Source organism: Lygodium microphyllum, chromosome 20 (assembly GCF_053477565.2).
Source record: "Lygodium microphyllum isolate KBCC chromosome 20, Lygodium_microphyllum_v1.1.10, whole genome shotgun sequence".
Classification (NCBI taxonomy): Eukaryota; Viridiplantae; Streptophyta; class Polypodiopsida; order Schizaeales; family Lygodiaceae; genus Lygodium; species Lygodium microphyllum.
Window position 1 is genome coordinate 51,445,899 of NC_141154.1, and position 18,457 is coordinate 51,464,355.

An 18,457-nucleotide genomic window follows, 5' to 3' on the forward strand; every position below is an offset into this window, starting at 1 on the left:
TCTCACAAGATCACTCCTTATTTATGCATTATCAAAACCAAAGTTGGCCTTTTATATGAAGTTGCCCACTAGAGATTTGTGTCTTCTAGAGGATGGATGGAGTAGTGCTTGGTCATTTTTTCTCCTTGTGGAAGTAGTTAGGATGGTATTTGAAGCTTCTATTACACCTAACATCATGTTGATGGATTACATGTATATTCAAGGTGATCTTGTGATTGCAAAGGATGAGGATTTGTCTTGGTATGTGGGGGATATTATTTTGCAAGCTGCCCTTTATGTTTGATGTTTGGAGATAAGGATAGATGAGTTTTTTCAAAATTATTCATCCAAAGTGGCTGACTACATGAAAGTGTTTTGGCATCCAATGATAGATTTTTCTGCCTTGAATCATCAACAATTGAAGGGCTTTGCACATGTGCAAAATGCTAATTAAGTGAGGAAATATCTTTTATCCCAAATTTCTACAAACTTCTTTTGACACATTCTTCTTTCAAGTTTACAACCGTGGATGTGTTTTAGGTCCATTAGTACCTTCACTTATTTATTATAAACAGATGGCCCAAATTTTTAACCCTTATTTATCCATACTCCAATGAACTCAATCAAATTTGATTATTTTTTAAGTGTACCTCAATTAGATCCCCAAATTTTTGTTTTTACTCATTGCTCGTTCATCATAGATCACATTTTTTCACCTTCTCCTCCTTGTGCTTTACCATCTATCCACTTTTACAGCATATTTCTTAACTTTTTTCTTACCAAATTTTGTTAAGTTGCCTAAATCTCCATCTTTAAGTCTATTTTATTTTTATGATTTTACATATCCATCACTTCATCCTTTAAATCTTATTCCTCTTTCTTCTTCTACATCTTTTATTTCTGATCCACCTTAGTTGGTTAATAGCCACTTAGTAAGATATCTAGATGCACATGTTGGAGTGTCAAGCAGATTCATTAATGAGTCCCCAGATTAATTGGCCTATTATTCCAAGGGGTATGGAAGACTCCTGTACAAGCTTATCATAGTTATTTGCAATTTGCGTAAATATATCATCAGTATACTAATCCTTCAATTAGATTGATTGCTCATTTTGCTTGGTATTTAACATACATGCATCATCATTCTCATATTGATCAAAAGTGAGTACCTAAATTATGCCTTACTGCTATGGATGTTGATCTCATTAGATGGACATATAATATTTCCATTCTCTCTGTCTTTCAAGTAGATATCATGTACTTGTGGAGAGAATGTGCTAATTGTATTTCTTTCAAAATCCTCATTGGACATTTGTGGATGAATCCCTTTCCTTAGATAGGTTTGAAAACCATCAAGCCTCTAAGAGTGATATGATCCATTGATCCTTGATGTATCTTTGCTGAGCCATAATCATATATTGTGCTTTTTTCCGAGGTGCTATTCAAGTGATTGTTTTATGTCTAGTTTGTGTATGTGGTGTGTGAGTTGTATATGAACAGGTCATGGTTTGGTGAAGTTGATCAAGATAGTGATTCTTTGGTAATTTCCTGGTTTTTTATGAATTACAATGGACAGTTAAAGAAATATATTGTATCCTTTACAAGTTTATCATGATTTTATCTTTTTAGGATGAGTTAATGAATACAAGGTGTTTTCCTTTTATCGAAGTTTTTTGCCAGATGCAGGTATTTACAAGGGATTGAGGAATTTGAATTTTTTCGAGCTAGAGTTGATAATTGAGAATGGTTATTTTAGATCTTTTATTCTCTCTTTTTAAGGTCATAAGGATTCTTTTTTATTAAGTGTGAGGATGTGTTAAATGCTGAAATGATTGTATTTTTAGTTAGTTTTTGTTGGATTTCTAGGCAATTTCTGTCTGATTTTGTGGTTAATTGATTTGTTTTTGAATTATTTTGAAGTGTTTTGAAATGGATTGAGTAGGTTTGAGAAGCTCATGATGGTTTCTAGTTGAGTTATGATGTATTGATTGGTTCTATGGTGTGTACGTTTGGTTTTGATGGGTCTATTTTACTTTTGTTTTGGTATGTTTTCTTTCTATTTGAGAGGTTATAATGGTAGATTAATGGTTTAAGGAATGATTGAGAGTTTGTTGCATGGTTTTTGATGGTTTGAGATCATTTTGGTTTGAGCTATATGGTTTTTATGTCTTCTATAGACCTTCAATAATAGATTATTGTTGAGCTTCTGTATGTCTTTTGGTATTCTATGTATGCTTCTATAAGTGTTTTGATGGATCGATGTTTAGCTTGGGGATGTTATCTAATCTTGGAAAGAGAGGAATGAAAGCTCTTAATAGCTCAAAGAAGCAAAAGAAGTAGTTGATGAAGACTTGAATTGAAGAAGATATAAGTGACTGTGACATTGATGAACTCTCAAGGGTCACTATAGTGGCTCTGGTGTCCCTTCATATTAGGCATACCTCTTAGGAGGGGTATCCATGATCAAGAAATGATTATTGAGAGTCATTCTTTGTTATTCTCATGTAGTATTGAGAGAGAGCAAATGCGAGAGAGAGTGTGTATGAGAGCAAGTAAATTTCAATGAAGGAACATTTTATCTACACAGAGATTGAGAGAAAGATTATGAAGACTATGATGATAATAAAGTATCGAAGTGACATATTTTGGGTTAATTTGAGGCTTAGTTACGATCACTCCTAAAAAGCAGTTAGCTTAGATAGAGTGGAGGGCTAATTAGAGCTTGGGATAAACCACTCCTAAGAAAGAGTATGCTCCAAAGAAGTGAAGGGCTAAGTAGAGTTGCAACCACTCCTAAGTGATAGTGCACATGGATGAAGTAGAGAACTAAGAACTGAGAGTGTTTCTTATGTTTCTTTGATGAGGATGTGATTTAGGTCTAAAGGATTTGGCATGTGTATACTCTAGTGTTTTGCCTATCTTTCTATCTTATTTTTCATAGGTATCAATTTCCTTGTTGTTGTGCTAGCTACACGAACCCCCACCTCTTTTGGCCATTGTGCGTGCAACTCCTTGATATCTTTGGTAATCCCAATGTGAAATCTAGGGTGAAGAGTCAGGTATAGATGCAAGTATGGATGCAAATGTACATGTGCTTTCTAGGAAATATATACACCATGTCTTGGACTGCATTATATAGGTGCTTGAGCTTAGATATATAGATAAAGCAGTTCGGAAGCAACTTGCAAATGTCTCTTGGAAGCTCATTGTAGGGTATAAGTAACTTGTGACCACTACAAGATATAGGCCTCATACCAATGTTCAAAGCAACAAAAAATTTCATTAAAAAAATTTCCCCCATCATCGCTAAATGCATCAGTATTAGCGTCTCCATAGAACCATCACTATTGGTGTCACTATTTACATCATTATTTGCGTCGCTTAAAAGTGATGCAAATTTAAGCAACGTAAATATTGATGCTAATAGTGACGGTTTGTGACACATATTGTGACGCTAATAGCGATGTGTGCAGTAAATTTGTTACACTAATAGCGACGGCTATAGATTTAAAAAAATTTGTAAGAGGGCAACAAGCTATCTTGCCACATGTAGCACTATGTGTAGTATTTATATTCTATAAATGGATTACATGTTAAGTGTACAATGGTCGTCAAAATGAGCACAAAATGTACTTGAACCCACAAAACTGATATATAGAATAAATACAAGATCGTTGATGAAAACTCATGGAATCATGGTAAGATACAAAGGATGATCATAACATAGTATATAAAAGATGTGTGCATAAATCACAAGACCAAAAAGGAAGAGGATGTGTGCTCCATGAATCCAAGCACGAGCTATATGTCCTCGCCATCTGAAAGCTCGTCTCAACACAAAGGAGCATTGAACGGAGTCTGTACAAAAAAAAAACACATCAGTCCACCATACATAATGCATTTTAATAAAAATAGTAACTAAAAAAAATAAAGATGAGTGACTTACTGGGCCACCGTGTGCATACAATCTATCAATCAAGGCAATGAGACCGTGTCTCTCTGCATATTTAGTCTCTAGGCTGAAGGGATAGTGGTTTGTAATGGAGTGTTGCAAAGAAAATAAAATACAACTGTTAGAAGCATGATTGTCAGTATAAGTGATATTGCAAAAAAGAAAGTGAAAATAACAAAAGAAAAACTTACAAAGTCCTCCAAATAAGTCCTATGGCTGCCACTCCCAAGATGATGGACAACCCCTACCTCTAGTCATGCCATCACTGCCTCGCGTTGTTGTCTCTAATGTCTCGGAGAATTTGCAGCCTCCTCCCTGAGTCTTTGCCAGTAATTTTGGTCAAGCTACTTGGGCTTTGAGGTGCCACTCTTGAGTGCCTTGCATGCATTTGATCCTCTTTGTGACATGTACACATGCATGCACTCCATCATCCTGCCTGTGAAAAACCTCTATGCCATAGTGGATACCAAAAACTCCTCATGCAAAGATGCTACTATGTAGGCCTTGCTCCCCTTGGGTATGTTCTTCCAATGGTCCAAGACATTGTGTCGAAAAACTTGTTGGCAAAACTTTCTCATATGAGCTGTCACCCTCCTCCCCTTATCATTCATAATCAGGGCTCTTGTCATGTCATCTACAAGGTATCCATACCTCTTTGGGGTATGTCTAAGATGTGTCCTCTCCCACCTACAATCATGCTCATGGGCATAACTAGGAGACCCCTGTACATCTTGTGTACCCATGGGGGTGGTATCTCTTGGAGTAGCACCTATAGGGGTGCCACCTACCAATGGATGAAGGCTAGATTCACTGGAGTAGACGTCCCTATAGGTGTGATAAATCCTTCAGGTGATGCAACTCCACTAGAATGACGAAACGAAGCACTCCATAATGACCACCTAAGCCACCCTCTCTTATACATGCATGAGAGTGAGGAGTAGTACTTGTATCTCGAGCTGACTTTGGGCTTATCACATCCACATCTCTGCAACATCCCCCAAAACCACTCCCTCCGTCTGGCCCAAGTTTGGAGCATCGACCTCATCTAATGAAAATTGAAGCATCAGAGCGTGTCGATATAGATCTAGCAGAACGTCCTGATGGTGTCTGAGACAGCTCCTAGTCTACCATATCTCTGAATCGAGCCATCTAATCTAGAGACATACATGTGAGTATCTCCTGAAACTCCTTGTCGCTCATTCCTCAACTCATCGTGCTCTTCAAACATCGTCAAAGGTCACCTATACAGAAAAAAGTGATGTTAGCATAATCAATAAAAAGATTCAAGCAAAGCATGGCAATATATTTCTGAAAAAATCGATGTTACTTAAAATGCATATTCTAGAGTATCCTTATAAGTGATTCATCAACTAATTGTGTAGGCGGATGCTGCAGTATGATGTAGCCGATAGTACCATTCCCATCTCTTGGCACAACTCCATATACATTGGATGGTCAATAGACAGGTCACCAAAAAAGGATGAGTCCACCTCATTCTCAAAGAATTATTAGCCTCCTGTCTTTCCATCATGGTTACCCAAGTCTGCCTCCTCTATATGCTCCAAGCCATCTTCAACCTCCACCCCTTGCAATATCAGCCCCTCCATCTACATACTATCCTCATCTATGTTGGAAACATTACTTTCATCATACACTCTCGTACTTCAGGGAGTTTAAGAGGCACAATATACTACCATGGAGGTTGTCTGGGGTTTGGATAGAAAATTATCTGTTCAAAATTACATACAAGAGAGATTCAACATTTGAGACATATAGCATGTTGTAATAAATTTTTTAAAAAAATTCATATACCTGCTCACAATGGGCCACCAAGACAAATGTGTCACACAGATTTGCCCATCTCTTTTTGGAATCCATTTTGAGAAATCCAGATGGACCTCGTCGAACGGTTGCCCTAGCTCCTTCTAGTACCACTTTGAACCATTGCACATCGAATGTGATCATGGAGAAGCTACAGTAATCCACCATGCTAACACTTTGCAAGTTTGCAAAATACTCCATCTCATCTATAACGATGTTTGGATCCATGGTTCACCATCGGTTCTCTTGCTCAAACTTTTCCATGATACCACAATCCATGGTGGAATATATTTTGTTGATGCGCTTGATGCAAAAATGTCACCCCACAACCATGCCGCACTGCATATTTTGTACTATACATTGAAACGATTAGATTAATTGTCACATATAAAATCTAGACATGAAATGTTATAAAACATGTGGTCACCTTTGGATTACATCCCCTCGATAATTCCCACTCCTCATTAGAGACCTCCACCCCTTAGTGAGAGGCTGCGATCAAAGCTCCATGTAACCATTGCATAGACATAAACCACAACATCTCCTCCATGCCCTAAGGATATCAGATCGGTTGATGGTGCATACTACATCAAAATTCCGATTGCGTTTCTTTCTGATCTTACCTAGCAAGCTACGTCTCCATGGATGCATGATGCAATATACAAAAATGATTCACTTTCTCCTCCATTGGAGCATCCATCCTTTTTTTCTACCCCATTTCCAACCACCACATCTCCGGTCAATCTATCATCATCCTTTAGCGCGACCATAGCATACTGTTATCTGAATCCACCTTTGGTAGCAACTGCGAAATATGCACTAATGCCTCAAACACCAACCAACCTTCAGCCATGCTACCTTTTGCCCGAGCTCATTGTCATAGAAAGCCTTTTAGTGTTTTCATAAAGCGCTCCAAGAAGACCATCCATCTACAATCTCCACTTCATCTACAAGATGCACTAGGAGGTGGGTTTGTATTGCGAGCATGCTGGTGGGAAGGTACTTCTCAAAAAGATAGACTATCTCCACTACTCCCTGCCTTGGGGATTCAATAGAGGATGTCTTGATCTCCTTTTGTGAGATCCATTACACTAAATTTGACAACTTGTAAATTGCCCTGCATATTTCTAGAGTAAGGTATCCCGCGATCACGATCTGTAGTATAAACTGCCACAAATGAAGAAGCATTACAAACACTAACTAGACTCCAAATAGCAAAATACATAGGCCACTTACAATCCATTTTTAGTACAAACGTGACATATATTATGCCAATCATGGGATTTTAGCCCTGATAAGTTGGTCATCTTTAGAAAAAGCGGATCTGAGAGAACGGATCATACCTACCAGAGTGCGGATAGACCTAATAATTTGCTTCACAATGTGCTCTTTTTTAGTGGACAAAACCCAAGGAGCACGAGGTAGTTGCAAGCAACCATCAGCACTTGACTCTGGCCAAAGCGCCTCCATCTTGCCTACCTCTTTCAAATCCATCCATGCCCTGCAGCGTCTCTCTTTCTTGTGATGTGGTCCCTTAGTAAGCTTTCCACATTCTTGAAAATATACATGGGATCCAACAAGTGGTTGATCTGTGTGAGTGGATTCAATACGAGCAAGCTAAGGATCAAGTGTCCTTTCTTTGTAGAAATCCATGGGGGGTATTATAGTTAACAAGGACCACAAGCCACATACTATAAGAAGTTGAGCAGAGACCAAATGGGTTCATGCAATCCGTAGAAAGACCGAGCCGAATGATTATTCACTCGTACAAGTATTCCAAACATTATTAAGTCTCAAAGTGAAGGAGAAGCGTTGATAGTTGATGGGGTTGGTAATTTTAATGTAAAATGGCACATGAGTGTTGACTTAAAAACTATCAAATGTATGCTTGGAATATATAATGGGAAAAATGCAAAATATCCCTATATTTATTGCATGGAAAGTGTTGGGTCTAAAGATTGGAGCAACTTGCGCCTTACAAGAAGAGCTCCAACTAGAGATTCTATAGATCTAAGTAAATATAAAAACAAGGAATATATATGCTATCCCATTGTTTCAATTCCTTTTACAAGTATTCATATATATACTTTGCATGCAAAGATTAAAATTATTGACAAACTTCTCAGATTGCATCTCGACTATGCATACTCAATTAAGCCCTTGTCTTTATCGGATGAGTGTATTGACAAGTGTGAGGCATTACTCTCCAAAATGGGTTTACATGAAGGTGAAGTTAACTTAAGAAAAGATTCAACACTTTGAGAAAAAATAAGAGATGTCTTGGTTGATGTCTCAATGGGAGGCTCAAAAGCTAGATGTTTTTTAGAAAACCATAAAGGAAAACAAGTAACCATTATTTGGGAGTATTGGAGAGAGCGATGTGGCATAATGACAAATGTTGCAAACACACCACAACTCTCATTTCTAAGGATGGAGGTTTGGAGACACCACAATGTCTTCCTAAAGCTCCTCAAGCAACAAAAGACAATCTACACAAAAAGAGTTCAAATATTTGATTACAAATCTTGTTCAAGCAATGAAGGAGGCATGGGGAGAAAAGGATATCACATTTTATTTGGTAAGAGAGAATATTCAATACAAGCTTTCTTTGATAAAATTTCCAATGGCATAAAATGATTGTTACTCTTTTGAATTTGTAGCATATTCTTCATATCCATGGGCCTTACTTTGTGGAGGAGCAAGGCCCCTAGCAACTTATAGCGGCCAAGGCATGGAAAAATCTCACTATCAAGTACATACAAGTTTTTTTCAAAGCACAAGACATGGAGGAGGAGTTACAAAAAGCAATGCTCTTGAGGTGATATTCAATTGGTTTTTTCAACGACTGCTTCAAAGAATGAATACTAAAAATGACAATGAAACTTGAGAATTCATAGTATTTTTCAAGAAAGAAAAGTACAAAGCTAGCTCTCAAGAGCCTTTACATCTTCCTCTTTCTTAGGGATCTTTTCTCTATAACGTAGAAATTTTCTTCTCTTGTAGCCAATTATTGATTTTATATAAGTTCGATTTGTTGCCAAAGCGTAAGATGAGAGGGCCAAAAAGTATCTTGCTCCAGAAGTACAGAAACCAGGACCATGACAAAAAATCCTAATTGTTGTAGTCTTCTCCAAAATCATCACCTTGTGTGCATTATATTGTAACAGAGAGAAACCAAGCAGTCTTGTAAGTGCCTTAATACATAGTATAGGCCATGTTGCTTCCTCCATGGTCATTTTCAATGTATAAAGCAATAAAAACACACTAAAACATACAAACAAAGATTAGATGAGGCTATACCTCATGTCTCAACCTTACAAAACCTTCAAAAACAATATTCTTTTTTTTCATTTTTTAATCTAAAAAATCCTAAATTTTTTCTTTTTTCTTTTTTTTTCTATTTATTTACTAAAAAAATTATAAAAATTTAGAATTTTTAGTTTCTACGGATCAAACTCTCTCAGCTCTACTCCCATACCAATTTTTCTTTAATGCAAACTCGAAACATCCCACAAAACCCCAAATTTCAACATTTTTCCATGGAAACCCCAATTTGCAGGTTTTGCGTGTGTAGCGGGAAACTTATATGTCATTAAAAAAATTTTATTCCATTATGATTTTAGAGAATATGCATCATAAGAAACCACGAACAAACATGATCAAGCATTACACTTAAGCATTTTTTCATAAAGACAAAGAGAACGCATACCTACGCATAAAACACCCATGGATTTGGATCGTAAGCCACGCTCATGAGGCCGCCGACATTTCCCTCTTGCCGCTGATGCACTCTCATGATCCAATCTATGACCCCTCCTACTCCATTAGCATCATTGCATCCAAATTCATCATCAAATCCCACCCCCTTTCTCTCTTGAATTTGATCGCATGAATAAGCATTAAGAGGAGAGATAACGGAGGAGAGAGAAATATTGATTTTCATTCTCTTTGCATAGTACATCAATTCTTGATTAGATTTTAGCGATTGAGAGTGAAGATTGAATGCATATCAGGGCCCTCTCCATATCCTCCATCTCTAACAACTACAAAATGCCATAAATCGCCCCAAAAAATGGTTGCGCAAAAAAATATGCCCCCCAATGTTGTTTCATATTTCGTGTATTTAGCCAAGCTCATTAAGGTTTAAGCTTAAACCTTGCAAATAACTAGTTCAAGACTTCCTATTCACACTACGTGCAAGTGGACATTTTGATTTTGAGGGCCCAAACGAACTCGGAATTGAAATTGGACTGGCCAAGCAGCTTCATGCCATCGAATTCCATCATCTTGGCCTTCTCCGCACACTTTTTGGCTCTCGGATCCAGTAGTTACTTTATAATGCCAACCCTTGCGGGGATTAAATGGGGGGTCAAACAGCCGCCGATTGACGAATCGAGACTTGCATTGGATTCCTGACGTCAAAATGCATCTGGGAAAACTCCAGCTCTGCCATCTGCCACCGTTTGATTTTTCATGAAAATTGGCTCTTTGACACATCCCAACCATGTTTCCGCTTCAAAACGAGCTCGAACCACTTCCAGATTGGCTTAAAGTTGGCTCCTCACTCTAGCTCTCAATTTGCTAAATTATTTCGAGGTCTATTGACACTCTACTTAGGCTTCACATTATGGCTAATTACTAACTTTGAAGCACTTTGCTATCTTGAAGCATTGAAAGTAGGGTATGTAGGGACTTTGAGAGTGCTAAATGAACTATCGAATCTCCCATAATTGCCACCAAAGTTGCCTTACTTTGCAAGCATCCTTTGTTATCCAAAAGAAGCCTATATAGGAATGACCTTTCTATGCTTACGAGAATATATCTCTACTAACTCAATAGCTTGGAATAGTATGGTGTGTTTTTGGGCCATCACATTAGCTCACAAATTAGGCTCTAGACCATAGATATACTTATGCAACTTTCCATCACTCACACTCTCTACATATATAGTAAGATTTCAAAATTGATTTGTATACTCTCTAATTGATAGATTGATTTGGTCCAACTAATGCCATCTTCTACCCAACTTTTCTTGCTCAATGGGAGAGATAAACACGTGAGCCTTCTTAGCTTTAAATTAATCCTAACTATGTATCTTTTGATTTTTCCTCTTAATGTGTCTCCACCATGTATGAACAAAGCCCTTAAGGTCAAGTGTATCAAAGTGAATCTTTTGGTCATGTGACCTAGGTAAATTTTCAAAATAGCACTCTGACTTTAAAGTTCACTTCTCCAAATCAGCCAGTGACAATAAATGGCAACTATATTTAGTTAAAACAAACTTATCATGGAGTTCCCTCTCAACAAACCCTTGATTTCCATTACTTATTTAGGGCTGCATATCTATGTATTTGCGAGTTGTTTGGCATTTTTGTGTAACATGCCATAGGAACCCCCCTTGTAATTTCAAAAAAATATATATTATCATTAGTACAAATTTTTTTACTCCCCATTCTCTCCCTGTCGGTGTAACATTCACGAATCTAAACCACACATTTTGCATACAAATCTCCTCTTAGGAGGCTAAAAGGTTAGGATAATGACAAATTTTTTTAATTATTATTCCCCTTATCCCCCCCAGTGGACTTTTGTGCTGGAGGGTAGGGGAATAGCAGGTATGATCAAGCTCCTCGATGGAGCTTGTAGGGGGGAAGAACTCATGCCAAATGACGTGTGGGGGAGGGAGGATCCCCTCCCCTCCCCTATTTAAGTCTATGCCATGGGGCGAGATCTAGGGGGTGCAAGCTGAGAGGATACACGGCCGTCGAGAGAGAAGCTGATACATTGATACTGTTGTGGACGAGTGAGGGAGGGAGAATCGAGAATTCTGATGCTGCGTTGATCGCTGCCGTGGAGTGAGAGGGTTGATGCTGGCCGTCGAAAGGGAGGAGACAATGCGTTGGGCTGCCGTGCAGCTAGAAGAGGTCACCGCTAGACTGCTGAGAGGGAGAGGAGGAGTGGAGAGGAGGAGTGGAACGCTGCCGCTACCGTGAGAGGGGGAGAATCTGCCGACGCCGCCGATCAAGTCTCATTGAGCTCCTCCCACGTGGCTTCTGAAAGCTCCAGAAGCTTTAGAAGCTTCCTGGAAGCTTCCAAGGTTGGGCCTCCTAAGCCCCCTTCCACATTACACCCCCATTCCTCTTTATGGGTCCCCTTAGCCCTTGTCCATGTGGGCTTGGTAAACCCCCCCACATAAAAATTCCCTTTCGAAGGGCTTATACACCCCTTGCTTTCCTTTTTCCGTGGGGTCTCAGTAGACCTTGTAAAAATCCACTAAGCCCTTTCCCGTGGCTTTACTAAGCCTTACCTCGAAAGGTTTTAAAACCCCCTCCCTGGGATTTAACCCCTTCACAAGCGGGCCCTTACACTTCCTTTCCCCCAGTCTCACTCCGGAATTTAGGACCTCATATTCCACAAAGCCATGTTTTTAAACTCCATTTTCGTGGATTTTCCTTTCCATACATCTCCCATAAAGCTTATCATAACCGGTTTTTTAAAAAACCCATTTTCATAGCATCCCCACAAATTTTTAAACCCATTTCTTTCCAAGTGATTCTCCTCAAGTTCAGTTTATCCAATGAATCCAAAAAAACCATCTTTCCTATTGCAACTCCCACAAGTCTTTAAGGCCTTTTAAAGCCGATTCACAAAGGGAGTTTCGCGTACGAAGAGACGGACAAGGTCATAACTCTGCGTCCAAGGCGAAAAGGCGGAATTCGCGATGGCCCCTAAGAAGGCACAAGGCGCAATGGTAGGAGGATCGTCTCCTAACATCCACGTGGACATCTCACCACAAGTCCAGGTTTTTCTTCCTAATTTTTATTTTACGTCGTTATAATTCAATTGTGCGTGGATGATTTTTGAAGATAGGATTCATTTTTCATCTTAAATACTTTGGTTAATTTAAAAGAATTAGCTCACGACGGAAGAGTTCGGCCAGTAGTATTTTCAATAAAACAAACAAAATAAAGTGAGCAGAAGATTGATGTGCATTTCTAGCAAGTAGTTTTTGTGCATTGCAATGATTTGAAATTAGATTAATGTCCATATTTACAAAACAGAATTAGGAAAGTACACTTCGATTAAGCATGAAAGGAATAAACTGCATATTGCATTATTGAATTTTTTTTTTTGAATGATTCTTAAAAGAAAGTTATTAGCAATCGTAGGAAATTGCTAGGACTACATGAAGAAGATTTAACTAGGCAAGTGGTCTAAAAACTTAATTTAACGGAAGGGTATGTAAGTTCTGTATATGACAAATTCATTCGGAAATGAAAGTAGTAAAAGGCTGCATGTTTTAGCATGAATCTTGTTCGCAGGCTATAAGATGATTAATTGGAATTGGGCTAAAACCTAACCTATGCTTGATCTTAAATCGAAAAGTTAAGATTTGAAAATCAACTTACACGTAGACAATAAGTCATGTGGTTATGGAAATGATAGCGTAATTATCTTCAAGAATAGGTAGGTTAAATTGGCATAAACCTAAACACCTAAAACTACGAAGTACTCATTTAGAAAAGGGTTAATTCAATGCAACGTATCCCAAGGAACTGATTAGGGTTAGCACGGTGAAGATATTTACCTAGTCGCACGTATTGCCAAAACTGAAACTCCTATACCCTAAATACTTGCCTACATTCACGAAATGTAGGGACAGTAGGACATACTTGCGAGAAAAGAACTAGGGTTTTTTTTTCCTAAGAATCTCTCGCTAAAAAGATGAAACTCGAAACCCTAGGACTGACAAGTTTGCCTAATGCCATCAGGAACAGATTTTTTCGTGACTCCATTCGATGGGTAAATAGTCCCATAGTTGATGCGACACTTGTGTAACAAGTTGTAGAGTCGCATGATCATGTGATTTGATCACAAGGGAATGGCAAATTCCTCGGAATGAGATTGGCAGATTCTTATGCAAGTTATCTTGCATGAGGATGAATAATCATCCTGATATAGTACCTTTCGTGGGTAAAGGGACCAAGATACAGGGATTGGATATTTGCTTGGAAGCAAAAGACCAATCAATAAATTGGAATAATATATGAACTTAAGGTATTGACTAAGTCGGGTTAATAGGGTACGGCCCTAACCCAAGATCTAGGCTAAGACGTGTCCCACAAGCGGACAAGTGGGCACATTACAATTGGTATCAGAGCAAACCAACGGGATCTAAGATTTACAAGGGAACTTAGTGGAGGAAAATAAAGGGAATAAGGGGACATCGAGGGGAAGGTGAGTGGAATAGAGCAGTGTTTTCCATGAAAACATTCCTTTACTCACTTATGGATGCTGGGTTGTAGAGTCATGAAGCATGGAGCAAATTCTTGGTGTTTCAGGTCATGTTGAGACTAAAATGCATGCTTCAGATTATCATCAGAGGCTAGGCATGATGAATATTCTGGACCGCATCTATAATCCTTCACCCCTGTATGCAGAACGGAGATGTACGGGAGAATCAGGAATATACTTCATAGCAGCCCACCGACTCGCGTACCTTCAGACCAACTTGAAGAGAATCAAGTGGATGGAGGATTTAAAGATTGTGAAGCTGTTCATCTTTTTCGAAGCTCACGCAAACGCAACCTTGCAGGTTGGCGGTCGGCAAGTCAAGCAGAACATGTTTATGAAGAAGTGACGCGGGTGATCCCTACCGACAAAATCAAAGTGCTAGGGCGGTATGAGAAGAATGGGTATCAAAGGAAGGGATACCCCGAGCTTCCTATGACTTATCGTTTCTTGAAAATCCATGACCCCACTCCATATTATTACTCAGTCTTTGTAGCTGATTTTAACCAATCCTATTTTCCCTAAACTAATATATCAATCAGCTTATTCTACTTTTCCAAGATAAATGTACTCAAAGGGCTATGCCGTCATAAATGAACAAGACTTTTACTATCATCTGTCTTGATTGTAAATGTTAGCTAAGGTGTTAAGTGATTAAATCACTTAAAGTTGTGCTAGTTGTATTTACGTAATATGGGAAACGTTTGATAAGTTTTTAACATAAAGAATCTTATTATCCAGATGTAAATCCAAGCGCAGGTTCCAAGTCCGACTCCGGCACTAAATTCAGCTGTGATTGAAGAGAAGAAGTTTCTTCTTAAACAAATTAAACCACCCGATTTCGATGCAAGGGAAGGACTGTTCAAACTGACGCTGAGATCTAGATCGAGTCCATGGAGGACTATTTTGAGGTAGTAGGAACTGCACCTGCTAACCAAGCCATGCTCGCCAAACTTAAGCCTACAGGTGAAGCAAGACTTTGGTGGAAATAGTGGTGCACAGACCAAGTGATCTTAGAAGGGACAGTCACTTGGGAGAAGCTTAAGGAAGCTGTGCGAGGGAGGTATCTGCCACCTGCCTACCACACGCAAAAGATGAACGAATTCTATGAATTGAAGCAGCTTGGACTATCCCTTGATGCATATTCTTCAAAGTTCGTCTCTCTCTTAAAGTACGCGCCTCCAATGGATATGACACAACATGTGTCAAAGTTTTGTGCTGGGTTAAATCCACCCATAAACACCCACTTGGAATCAATGCACCCAATGGACATACAAGACGAACTCATTCGAGCTGCACCAATAATACAGGAGGTGCAGACCAAGCCAAGGAACAATAGGACTTGGCCTTACAGGGATCAGAACAAGGGAATATATAGGGCTCAGACTAAGAGAGCACAGGGTCAGAATCAAGGACAAAGAAAGAAAGATAGGACCAATGCTGTCAACAACTTTGTTCCTACACAAGGTAATGACCGCAATCTATGTTGCTTCCATTGCAACGAGCTAGGACACTTCAAGAGGCACTGCCCCAAGCTTAGCAAAGGACATCGCCAAGGGTAATTCAATGGAGCCGCCCATGGCTAGGGAGCCACCGTCATGGCCAGAGGGAGAACCTCTACTGTTTCTAACAAGGAGTTGGGCAATGAAGAAGATCCATCCATGGATGCTGATATTGAGAGGGCAACAGTTCATGCCGCTCTTCACAAGAAGGGTCCAAATCGCTAATTCTCGGTGATCCAAACTCCATCAAATTATGAAGGTAAAACCTTCAAAACCCTAATTGATTGTGGTAGTACACATTCCTTCATTTCACCGATCTGTGCAAAAAGGCTAGGGATAGCCACAATAGACACACCTAGTTTACTTGTGGAATTGGCAAATGGTCGTGAGGTCTCTTGTACTAGGCAAACTGCTAAAGTGAAATTTGTACTGGGTGGGAAGCAAACTTCGGTGAGATTCAGGGTAATGAACCTAGGTGTCCACAAATGTTTACTTGGAATGGATTGGCTAATACCCAATGATGCCCACATCCACTGTGGAAAGGGCCAAGTCTCCTTCTGAAATTCTGAAGGGGAACTAGTTACAACTCAAGGAGAGGCTAGTAAGCCAAAAATACGGCTGGCAAAAGCAACACAGATAATAAAAGGAGTTAGAAAGGGCCTACCTGTCTATCTGATTAAATAGAATAAGCTAGATTAGAATCAGGAATCTGGGAAAGAACCTTCATGGTTAAGGGAATACGCGGACATATTTCCTGAAGAGCTGACAGAACTTCCTCCTCAAAGGGAAGTCGACCACGAAATCAAGCTGGTGCTAGGAGCTGCACCAGTCACAAAGAGGCCGCATAGGATGTCCAGCCCGGAAGCTATTGAACTAAAAGAGCAACTCAAGCAACTGTTAGACCAAGGCTACATCCGTCCTAGTAGTTCACCGTGGGGAGCTCTAGTACTGTTCCAAAAAAAGAAAGATGGAATGCTTCGGCTATGCATTGACTACAAAGGGTTGAATCAATCAACCATAAAAAATAAATACCCCATTCCAAGAATAGATGAATTACTTGACCGTCTTCAAGGCGCGAAGATATTCTCTAAGATAGATCTCAAATCTGGATATTATTAGATAAGGATCAAGGAAGAAGATATCCCGAAGACTGCATTCACCACAAGGTATGGACACTTTGAATTCCTAGTGATGTCATTCGGGCTGACAAATGCTCCTGCTACCTTCAACAGGTTAATGGAGGAAATCTTTAGGCCCTATCTTGATGACTTCGTACTCGTCTTCTTTGACGATACCCTAGTCTACTCTAAACAAGAAAAAGATCATGAACCCTAGCTTCACATTGTTCTTGAAACAATGAGAGCACACAAGCTTTATGCCAAGAAGAAGAAGTGTGCATTTTTCAAGCAACAGATTGAATATCTGGGATTTATTATATCAACGGAAGGAATTTCAGTAGATCCAGCCAAGGTCAAAGACATTCTAGAATGGCCAACACCAACTTCTGTCAAAGAAACAAGTAACTTTCTTGGGTTGACAGGATGGTACAGGATCTTCATCAAATATTATGCTTTGATTGCAGCACCTCTAACTGATCTACTAAAGAAGCAAGTAGCAATTGTATGGTCACCTGCCCAACAGACCAGCTTTGACAAGCTAAAGCAAAGCTTAGTGTCAGCACCCATTCTGAGACTTCCTGATCTTAGTAAGGAGTTTGAAGTAGTAACTGATGCTAGCGCACTTGCCTCATGATGTGTGCTTATTCAAGAAGGTCATCCCGTAGCGTATTCTTCAAGGAAATTGAAGAGCCATGAAAGGAATTATGCTACCCACGATCTGGAGCTGCTGGCTGTCATCCATGCTCTCAAACTTTGGAGACATTACTTGCTAGGTAACAAATTTTTCTTAGTGATGGACCACAAGAGTCTTAAATGGATCTTCACCCAGAATGAGATTAATATGAAGCAACATTGATGGATCGAAGTGCTGGAAGAATATGATTTTGAAATCAAATACATGCCTGGAAAAGAGAATGTATTTGTCGATGCACTCAGTCGCAAGGCATTTCTAAATTCTCTTATTTTGCAGGATCCATCAACAGCAAGATCTCTAGCCACAAAGATATCAATGCCAAACAACCCAATTCTTGAGTTAGCAAAAGAAGAAGCATGTCATGACCCCGTCTACCAGAAATTGCTAAGGGAGATCCCCATCAAGGATCAAGACCCGAAGCTAAAGACGAAGTATCAATAATTCTCTGGCAGTGGTGGACTTGTCTACTTTAGGACAAGATTATATATCCCTGCAAGCCAAAATCTCAAGCAGAAGATACTTTGGGAAGCCCATGACTCCCCTTTCTCAGGACATCTTGGCTATGCCAAGACCCTTAATGCGGTCAGGAAGAGCTATTATTGGGATAGGCTCAAGGGTGACGTTCTCAAATATGTCATGAAATGTTTGTCTTGTCAATGCATCAAGGTAGAACATGTCAAAATGCCTGGGAAATTGCAACCACTTGACATTCCCCAAATGAAATGGGAGTTCATTAGTATGGACTTCATTGTTGGCCTACTCCAAGTTTAGGGAGGATACAACTCTATTATGGTTGTAGTAGATATGCTCACTAAGGTTGCACATCTCATCCCTGTCAAGGCAAACTATAAAGCCCATCAAGGAAATATTCAAACTACATGGGTTACCCAGAAGAATCATTAGTGATCGTGACTCTCTCTTCACATCACACTTCTGGAGGGCTATCTTCGAGGCTATTAGGACTCAACTCTGTTTTAGTACAGCTTACCATCCCCAAACTGATGGTCAAATAGAACAAGTCAACCAAGTCATTGAAGATATGATTAAGGCATACTGCTGTTGCGAACCCAAAAAGTGGATTCAATATTTGCCACTGGTT